Source organism: Pseudophryne corroboree, chromosome 6 (genome assembly GCF_028390025.1).
Source record: "Pseudophryne corroboree isolate aPseCor3 chromosome 6, aPseCor3.hap2, whole genome shotgun sequence".
Lineage (NCBI taxonomy): Eukaryota > Metazoa > Chordata > Amphibia > Anura > Myobatrachidae > Pseudophryne > Pseudophryne corroboree.
Window position 1 is genome coordinate 452,107,406 of NC_086449.1, and position 10,964 is coordinate 452,118,369.

At 47.9% G+C, this 10,964-nt stretch overlaps 1 protein-coding gene across 7 annotated transcripts in view; it reads right to left on the reverse strand.

The window, feature by feature from the left end:
- The window catches only part of BRD1 (bromodomain containing 1), a 262,579-nt gene extending 257,831 nt beyond the window's left edge, over positions 1–4,748 (reverse strand). For 3 of the 7 annotated variants that reach the window (XR_010179402.1, XM_063927125.1, XM_063927123.1), the window contains exon 1: positions 4,462–4,748. The gene's annotated coding sequence lies outside the window, so the exon portion shown is untranslated. Of the gene's footprint in view, positions 1–4,141; positions 4,237–4,461 lie in introns of those variants that run through there. The other 4 variants (XR_010179403.1, XR_010179404.1, XM_063927126.1 and 1 more) reach the window with 2 other exon arrangements.
- Between the last annotated feature and the right edge of the window lie 6,216 nt (positions 4,749–10,964).

A 10,964-nucleotide genomic window follows, 5' to 3' on the forward strand; every position in this document is an offset into this window, starting at 1 on the left:
GAGACGGGGTCTTCAGTTAAGTGTATCTAAATATGTAGCGTACCTAGAGAAGGAAAGCTCTTTCCAGCAGGGCCCTCTTTCCCTCTGTGTCTACATCATTATATAATCTGGGGACTTTAATTATGTCAAGTTGTAAACTTGCCATAAAGTCCTGTTTGATTACTCATGCATTATGTAATTTGTTATATGGACCATTCACTATGCAAATGGTGCTAATGATAATAGGCTGTACCTCAAGGAAGCATAATTAAATGTGTACACCCTTAAGCTGGCGATACACTAGGTCGATAGAGTGTACGAATACATGATTTAAACGTCTCGTACGATGCATTGTGTGCACATTGAGCATGTTTTGGGTACGATGCGATACAGCGGGTCGAATGTCACATCCTCTGATCATACATGCAGCCCATGTTATCCGTCATAATCGTATGCACAAACGATGAATCGTACGATTTTCAGTGGCATTTCCCTAGACGTTTTTTGTGAGGCACACGATTGTTCGTTTAACGACAGGTCATTAGCACGTTGTGTGTCACTCGTGTGTCCAGGACTGACAGAAAGCTGCCGGGGAGTTCAAGAGAAATCGTCATACGACTCGCATCGGATGCAAGTCATCCTGATGAACAGCCAGCATTACTGTCCTCAACTTGCTCTTGCACTCCCTTGATCCATCTTTCCAAGTGTAAATGGGTTGCAAATATAAGTTACAGATTACTTAAGCTTTTTTTCCACATGTGCACAAAACCGTGCATTATGTTAATGTCCCTCAAGTGGACTTGCAACCAACTCTAAATGTATGGCATCCATTAATATTTTCTCTCAACCAACACTTGATGACAAGAGTTTGATTTCTTAAGAATTAGTTTTGTCAGTTTTGCTAGTTGCATCTTCCAGGAAGATTTAATATCTAGTTCAAGCACTTACCTATAATTACTTTAAAAATAGCATCAATAACTTCTACTAAGGCCCAATAACTGTGTGGAGTTTGTATGTTCATGTGTTTGTGTGGGTTCTCTCCGGTTGCATCCCACAATCACGTGGTAGGTTAACCGGATACTGACAAATATATAACCTTAATGGGGCAGATTCAAAATTTTTTTTCGCGGCTGCCACTAGAAGAGCCCAATGGCAGCAATTCAACTGGTCTGCCATTTGGGCACCCACTCAAAAAGTGTCCAAACCCGGCACTTTGCCCATCTAAACAGGCGTTTGGACGCCCGAAGCAGGAGTTTAGACGGGTTTAGCTGTTTTACGTGGTTAAACACTATCTGTTTGGGCAAGACATGCGCGATGTGCATGGGCGCCCAAACAACTGAATAGTGACAATTGTTAGGGCGACTAAACAGTCCTGTTTGGATGGGATTTTTAGACGGCCAAAACAATTGAATTCCCCCCAATGTATATGTGGTAGGGAATAAAGAGGACAATTTAATTCAGTGCAATATAAATAGCTACAGAAATTGCTCCAATCAATTGTCCCCTTCGCACCCTGCACTTAATCAGGAGATGCTGGTTACTGCGCCTTAAGCTGGGGGTTTAGTACCAGTAAACAGGATTCTTTACCTTAAGTGTCGGCCGCGATGGACAAGCTAAGGCAGAAAACAGCACTGCGTCACTAGTTTAGTCGGATTTTTAGTCGCACCTCAGGTGGGTTGCATGAAGAAATCCTCTGGTTGGGCTTCACAGTGCAGTCTAATGAATAGCTCCAGGACCTCTTGCCTGGCAATATTCATATCATGCTGAATCGCCCCCATTGATTGTTAACTCCACTAGGGCAGGAACTGATGTTAATGACCATGGAGCCCATTTATCCAAAAAAAAAAAAAAAAAAATTGCAGCTTGTTCCCTGACACCACCAATTTTCGGGGGATAACCAAAAATATTTAGTGTAACCTAAATGTATGTAGGAGGGACAGCAGTAGATCGCTCCAATACCTGCTGTGATCTTTCCATTCCCGCCGACAGCTGCATTCTCTTAGGTTTCTATGGGGGCTGCAAAGCTGCAAAATTTACCAATTTGCAGAATGCAGAGAATTCCAGATTGGCCACTGCCACCTGAAGATGGTGGTAGCCCAAGGTAGCCTACAGCTACACATTACAGATTTAGCCAGCAGAATGGCCGCTGTGCATATGTGATCTGTGAGACCACGCGTGCGCAGGGACAGGCTCTTAAACTGTCTCTACGGGTGCTCAAAGATGTATGCACATCGCGCACAAATCGCCTTGCAAATGTAGTGTATGATACATGACCCCACAAATGTTCTGTGTAAAGCTCGTCTGAATGTGTGCTACATAATTAACTTGATAAAATGCAGATAAAGCACGCAAGTTATATGCGAAACATTAAACTTTTAGGTTGGAAGATTACTAAAACCTCTCAGGCAGAACTGACCAATTAGCTAGATGACATAAAATATTACTATTGTATATAAAGGTGGTTACACACAGAGCGACGTTGTCTGATCCAGCAGATCAAACCAACATATCGTTCAATTTGGCGAATATCGGACAGTGTGCATGCCCGCGGTCACTAGTGACGTCGTCAGGTTTGGTGTCCTGCACATTATACCTGACGCTATCGCTAGTGACACTTATGCTAATAAAGGATGAACAGTGATCATTCCATCTGTCACTAACACCAATCAATGTGAACCCAGGTTCTGATATGTCGGTCCGGCATATAGGCTGGGTACACATCGCTCCAGTGTGTAACCAGATTATCTCCACCCCTACCTGCAATGGGTGTGGATCATTAGGTCGACAGGGTTGGAAGGTCAACAGGGTTTCTAGGTCGACATGTGCTAGGTCGACAGGTCAAAAGGTCGACATTGCTTTTTTTGTCGTTTTCTTCGTAGAGTGACCGGGAACCCCAATTAGTGCACCGCTTCGCTCGCCATGCTTCGGGCACAGTGCCTCATTCCGCTCAGCACAGATTACTGTTCCAATCGTAGTCCACGTGGATCATTAAGTATGAAAAAGTTACAAAAAAAATGTAAAAACCTTTTGACCTGTCTACCTAGTGACTGTCGACCTAGACAGTGTCGATCTTCAGACCGGATCCCCCTGCAATGTTATAGTAAAACTGTCAAACCATTTTCTAAAGTATACAACATGGCATTAGGGCAGGTAATAATAACATACTGTATCGAACTTTCCATTTGTTTAGTATAGGAGTTAACTTTCATACTTGTCACCACAATTGCCTTGCACCAAAAAACAAAGAAATCAAAATAATGATATATACAAGCAAATACATCATTGCTCATAAAATGCTATACAATCAGAACAGGAGTGACTGAATATCTTAAAGGGTTTAAGACCATTTTAAAACACTGTATAAAGTCCTGCTGTCATTGTATATCATTACTTAATCCTTATAACACACCAGTAACATTGTTTTTATCTGCAGTTATAGCTCTGCAAGTATCCAATACTATCCCTCCCAATTTGTGTTACAAAAGGGTCACTTGTTTCATTCAACATAAATGTGTTTTTGCTTTAAAGAATTTAAATGATATTTAGTTATAAACTACAACTACATATCAAGAATAATCCCATTACTTATCAGATATGGTGGCTTGTACACAGAATTATACAGAACACAGAAGGCAGGTAGCAGGTGCGGAGTGGGTGACGAGACAATTTGTTTCCGTTTTTTACGGCTTGCAAAAGTCAGCACACAAGAACCAAGGGGGCTATGTACTAAGCCTTGGAGAGAGATAAAGTAGACAGTAATAAAGTACCAACCAGCTCCTGTCATGTTTCAAGCATAGCCTGTAACATGGCAGTTAGGAGCTGATTGGCTGGTACTGTATCACTTTCCAAGGATTCGTACACATAGCCCTAGCGATACTGACTGTCAGGGCGTACTGATCATTGGCAGCAATTGTACCATTTATACAGAAGAGCTGCAGCACTATTAAAAGGACATCAGCACTGCCACTGATAGGCGCAGCACAGTGTATGGACACAACACAGTCAGTGTGAGGCCCGAAGTTCCCTTTACCAGAGAGGTGAGGCAGTGCCGCTGACAACACACGGAGAGGGATACAGGGCGCTGGGAAGGGCCTCAGCCCCGCACCTCAAACTCCCCACCCCGAACAGTGCGTGGTTCCATCACCCCCACACACACACTCACACATCCAGCGCCGTGACGTCACTGCACCAAACCCCTTTCCCGGGCCCGTTCAAATCAATGGGTGGCCGTTACGGGCCCCGGGAGAGCAGGGCAGACAGCGGCCGGCCCGCTCCTTGTCACCAGCTCCGCTCTCACAGGCCAGACTCCCTACCGTCCGAGCGCTGCAAACATGGCGTCCAACGGCACAAAGCAGCGTACACACACAGGAGGGACGGGAGCAGCCATCCTCCTTCCCTGACGCCGGCAGCAGATGGGGGAGGAGAGACAGCAGGGCTCTGCGCAGACACAGGACGGAGCAGAGCTGGCCGCCGGGCCCTTACCTAGCTGGCTGGCTCGTTAGCAGTTAATGAAGAATTATCGCTGCCACGACCTGGCCGCTGCCTGCGGCCACCGCCACGGACCGATCACAATAGGCTTCCCCTCCTCTCCAGGTCTTCCGGTTCGGGCGCCCTCTCCTGGGCGCTCGGTGGTGGAGGGGAGGGGGAAGAGGGGATCCCGGAGTTCCCAGCAGCCTCTCCTTTCTCGTGTCAGTATGCTCTCCTGGCTGAGCCCCGGGTCTCCGCACGGCGGCCGCGGCTCGGCCCAGACTCTTCCTTTGAAACAAACAATGCGGTTTCACCACAGCGCGTGCCGCCCCTCTCCGCTGAGCAGACGTAAGCGCGTCACGTACTCTACGTGCCGCCATGATAGGTGAGGCAAATCGGTTACCTAGCCCAGACAGTTGCCATGGTAATTGTAAAGCCATGTATTCGCGATCGGCTTGCTCTGAGAGCAAACACCTCTGGAATGTTTGGACGCATAAAACCAACTGTTTGTATATCATAAGACACCAGAAGTGGGACCAGTCCGCCCAATTATGTTATTAAAATGTGGAACACAGCTAATAACTTGATAATAAATTATTGTGTACGGTTAGGGTGCCGTGGATGAGAGCAAACAGTCAAGAACAATGAAAGAAGACGTTCAGCAAGGGAAAACAAGTGTACACCACTTACGCCAAGCAAGCACGCTTAGAATACATGAACCTGCATTCTGAAAAGACAAATCTCATTTTTCAGAAAGGGAATCCAACAGAGGAATAGCAGCTACAGAATTAGTTTTAGTCTAGTGAGGTGAGTCTGATTACTGTGCATCAAAGAAGATGGGTACACTACACACTAGGCGATGTGCATGGTGTGCAACATCGCCTAGTGTTTCCCCTCCCGGGCCACCCGATGGTGGCCTTACACACTGTGTGATATCGCTAGTGATACTGCACAATAGGGGCATTGCCAGAACATTGTGGGCCCCATAGCAACATTTTGAAGGGGCCTCTGTCCCAATGCTTCTAGAGAGACCCTTCTCTGCAGCAGTTGTTCATTTTATGCCCTATAATAGTGCCCTAGTTCATTTTCTGTACCATAGTAGAGCATTATTTAATGTTATGCCCCATAGTAGTGCCCTAGTTTCTTTTATGAATCGCAGAAGTGCGATAAGTTCACCATATGTCACATTTCAGAGCTGCCAGTACACATTATGCCGCACAGTATCCCCAATTCACATTATGGTATAGTTCATATTGTGCCTCATTACAGTGCCCGGTTCATATTATATAACATTAAAATGCCCTTCAGTTCATTTTATACCACACTACAATGAGCAGGTCCAGGGGCATACCTAGATATATTGCAGGCCTCAAGAAAACGTTTGAAAGGACCCCTACGTACCACCCAATGGCAAAAAATGTATATAACACATGTAACTTTGACAGGCAAGGTGGACTCCTGTCAGCTCTGGGCCCTATAGCAGCTGCACTGCCTGCACCTATGGTAGGTACGCTCCTATCACACAGTCATGTCATGCCACGGCCGGCCGGAGTATGCAGCTTTGGATGATGATTCCAAATTGAGCTGCACGCACGGCCAAGACAGAGGGGCGTTAACAACCCATGGGGCCGCACATCGCTCATCGTCAGCTGCGTACACACTGGGTGAGATAGTAAACTATATAGCTCAGGAGGGGGAAAATGAGCAATATAGTTTACTGTATCGCTAAGTGTGTATGCACCTTAATATTGGACTCACTAAAAGCACTTGTAAGTGATACCCCTTTTCCACTAGAAGTCTTGGGTCTGACCCGGGAGGAACACGGTTCCAAGCCAGGTCAGACCCGAGACGGACCCGTTTTCCACAACGGCGCCGACCCGGAAATATCCCGGATCAGCGCCATTTACACTGCACACGGGTGCAGTGTCTTCTGCCCGTCACTTGGAGATGGCATCATCTCCAAGCGCCGGGAAAACCAGAAGATAGGGACCCCCGGGGCATGGCCTTGGTCCCGTTAGGCCACACCCCCAATGCGATGCTGCCCACCATCATGCTGGGAGCAAGCCCAGCACTCTGGAAGCTGCTGGGCTGCCCCCAGCCTCCGGCACATGCTTTCCCGGCAAGCGCTGCTGTCTGCATAGCAGGACAGACAGCAGTGCTGACAGCATGTGCCGTGTCCCCCCAGCTTCCCAACCGCCCGCGGGACACTGCGGTCAGGGATGAATGCGCTCTGACATGCTGTAAATGGGTCCCGGGTTGGATGACCCGGGTAACCCGTTTACACTACACCCTTACCCGGGTCATTCCCGGGTCCAACCCAGGTAGCTACCCGGGTAGGATTCCCGGGAATTTTCAAAGGGAGACGTAGATGCGCGCCCCGTGCAAAAACCCGGGTTATTTGAGCTAGTGGAAAAGGGGTATTAGCAGCTTGTGCCATTAAGAAATGGCACATTGCAGCTATCAACATCTCAAGTTTCTCTGACGTCCAAGTGGATGCTGGGTACTCCGTAAGGACCATGGGGAATAGACGGGCTCCGCAGGAGACTGGGCACTCTTAAAGAAAGATTAGGTACTATATCTGGTGTGCACTGGCTACTCCCTCTATGCCCCTCCTCCAGACCTCAGTCAGAATCTGTGCCCGGCTCGAGCTGGTTGCACACTAGGGGCTCTCCTGAGCTTCTAGTAAAGAAAGTTTCTCTATCGTCCTAGTGGATGCTGGGGTTCCTGAAAGGACCATGGGGAATAGCGGCTCCGCAGGAGACAGGGCACAAAAAGTAAAGCTTTAGGATCAGGTGGTGTGCACTGGCTCCTCCCCCTATGACCCTCCTCCAAGCCTCAGTTAGATTTTTGTGCCCGGCCGAGAAGGGTGCAATCTAGGTGGCTCTCCTAAAGAGTTGCTTAGAAAAGTTTAGCTTAGGTTTTTTATTTTACAGTGAGTCCTGCTGGCAACAGGATCACTGCAACGAGGGACTTAGGGGAGAAGAAGTGAACTCACCTGCGTGCAGGATGGATTGGCTTCTTTGGCTACTGGACATTAGCTCCAGAGGGACGATCACAGGTACAGCCTGGATGGTCACCGGAGCCTCGCCGCCGGCCCCCTTGCAGATGCTGAAACGAGAAGAGGTCCAGAATCGGCGGCAGAAGACTCCTCAGTCTTCTTAAGGTAGCGCACAGCACTGCAGCTGTGCGCCATTTCCTCTCAGCACACTTCACACGGCAGTCACTGAGGGTGCAGGGCGCTGGGAGGGGGGCGCCCTGGGAGGCAAATGAAAACCTTTTTTGGCTAAAAATACCTCACATATAGCCTCCGGGGGCTATATGGAGATATTTAACCCCTGCCAGAATCCATTAAAGAGCGGGAGACGAGCCCGCCGAAAAAGGGGCGGGGCCTATCTCCTCAGCACACAGCGCCATTTTCCCTCACAGAAAGGCTGGAGGGAAGGCTCCCAGGCTCTCCCCTGCACTGCACTACAGAAACAGGGTTAAAACAGAGAGGGGGGGCACTAATTTGGCGTTAGAAATATATAAAAGATGCTATAAGGGAAAACACTTATATAAGGTTGTCCCTATATAATTATAGCGTTTTTGGTGTGTGCTGGCAAACTCTCCCTCTGTCTCTCCAAAGGGCTAGTGGGTCCTGTCCTCTATCAGAGCATTCCCTGTGTGTGTGCTGTGTGTCGGTACGTGTGTGTCGACATGTATGAGGACGATGTTGGTGAGGAGGCGGAGCAATTGCCTGTAATGGTGATGTCACTCTCTAGGGAGTCGACACCGGAATGGATGGCTTATTTAGGGAATTACGTGATAATGTCAACACGCTGCAAGGTCGGTTGACGACATGAGACGGCCGACAAACAATTAGTACCGGTCCAGACGTCTCAGAAACACCGTCAGGGGTTTTAAAACGCCCGTTTACTTTAGTCGGTCGACACAGACACAGACACGGACACTGAATCCAGGGTCGACGGTGAATAAACAAACGTATTCCTTATTAGGGCCACACGTTAAGGGCAATGAAGGAGGTGTTACATATTTCTGATACTACAAGTACCACAAAAGAGGGTATTATGTGGGATGTGAAAAAACTACCGTAGTTTTTCCTGAATCAGATAAATTAAATGAAGTGTGTGATGATGCGTGGGTTCCCCCCGATAGAAAATTATGGGCGGTATACCCTTTCCCGCCAGAAGTTAGGGCGCGTTGGGAAACACCCCTTAGGGTGGATAAGGCGCTCACACGCTTATCAAAACAAGTGGCGGTACCGTCTATAGATAGGGCCGTCCTAAAGGAGCCAGCTGACAGGAGGCTGGAAAATATCATAAAAAGTATATACACACATACTGGTGTTATACTGCGACCAGCGATCGCCTCAGCCTGGATGTGCAGAGCTGGGGTGGCTTGGTCGGATTCCCTGACTAAAAATATTGATACCCTTGACAGGGACAGTATTTTATTGACTATAGAGCATTTAAAGGATGCATTTTCTATATATGCGAGATGCACAGAGGGATATTTGCACTCTGGCATCAAGAGTAAGTGCGATGTCCATATCTGCCAGAAGATGTTTATGGACACGACAGTGGTCAGGTGATGCAGATTCCAAACGGCACAAAGGTGTATTGCCGTATAAAGGAAGAGGAGTTATTTGGGGTCGGTCCATCGGACCTGGTGGCCACGGCAACTGCTGGAAAATCCACCGTTTTTACCCTAAGTCACATCTCTGCAGAAAAAGACACCGTCTTTTCAGCCTCAGTCCTTTCGTCCCTATAAGAGTCATATCTGCCCAGGGATAGAGGAAAGGGAAGAAGACTGCAGCAGGCAGCCCATTCCCAGGAACAGAAGCGTTCCACCGCTTCTGCCAAGCTCTCAGCATGACGCTGGGACCGTACAGGACCCCTGGATCCTACATGTAGTATCCCAGGGGTACAGATTGGAATGTCGAGACGTTTCCCCTTCGCAGGCTCCTGAAGTCTGGTTTACCAAGGTCTCCCTCCGACAAGGAGGCAGTATGGGAAACAATTCACAAGCTGTATTCCCAGCAGGTGATAATCAAATTACCCCTCCTACAACAAGAAAAGAAGGGGTATTATTCCACATTATATTGTGGTACTGAAGCCAGAAGGCTAGGTGAGACCTATTCTAAATCTAAAAAAATTTGAACACTTACAAAGGTTCAAATCAAGATGGAGTCACTCAGAGCAGTGATAACGAACCAGGAAGAAGGGGACTATATAGTGTCCCGAGACATCAGGGATGCTTACCTCCATGTCCAAAATTTGCCCTTCTCACTAAGGGTACCTCAGGTTCGTGGTACAGAACTGTCACTATCAGTTTCAGACGCTGCCGTTTGGATTGTCCACGGCACCCCGGGTCTTTACCAAGGTAATGGCCGAAATGATGATTCTTCTTCGAAGAAAAGGCGTCTTAATTATCCCTTACTTGGACGATCTCCTGATAAGGGCAAAGTCCAGGGAACAGTTGGAGGTCGGAGTAGCACTATCTCGGATACTGCTACAACAGCACGGGTGGATTCTAAATATTCCAAAATCACAGCTGATCCCGACGACAAGTCTGCTGTGCCTAGGGATGATTCTGGACACAGTCCAGAAAAAGGTGTTTCTCCCGGAAGAGAAAGCCAGGGAGTTATCCGAGCTAGTCAGGAACCTCCTAAAATCAGTGCATCATTGCACAAGGGTCCTGGTAAAGATGGTGACTTCCTACGAAGCAATTCCATTCGGCAGATTTCACGCAAGAATTTTTCAGTGGGATCTGCTGGACAAATGGTCCGGATCGCATCTTCAGATGCATCAGCGGATAACCCTATATCCAAGGACAAGGGTGTCTCTCCTGTGGTGGTTACAGAGTGCTCATCTTCTAGAGGGCCGCAGATTCGGCATTCAGGATTGGATGCTGGTGACCACGGAGGCCAGCCCGAGAGGCTGGGGAGCAGTCACACAAGGAAAAAATTTCCAGGGAGTGTGATCAAGTCTGGAGACTTTTCTCCACATAAATATACTGGAGCTAAGGGTAAATTTATAATACTCTAAGCTTAGCAAGACCTCTGCTTCAAGGTCAGCCGGTATTGATCCAGTGGGAAAAACATCACGGCAGTCGCCCACGTAAATAGACAGGGCGGCACAAGAAGCAGGAGGGCAATGGCAAAAACTGCAAGGACTTTTCGCTGGGCGGAAAATCATGTGATAGCACTGTCAGCAGTGTTTCATTCCGGGAATGGAAACTGGGAAGCAGACTTCCTCAGCAGGCACGACCTCCACCCGGCAGAATGGAAACTTCATCGGGAAGTTTTCCACATGATTGTAAACCGTTGGGAAATACCAAAGGTGGACATGATGGCGTCCCATCTGAACAAAAAACGGGACAGGTATTGCGCCAGGTTAAGAGACCCTCAGGCAATAGCTGTGGACGTTCTGGTAACACCATGGATGTACCAGTCGGTGTATGTGTTCCATCCTCTGCTTCTCATACCTAAGGTACTGAGACTTATAAGACCTAGAGGT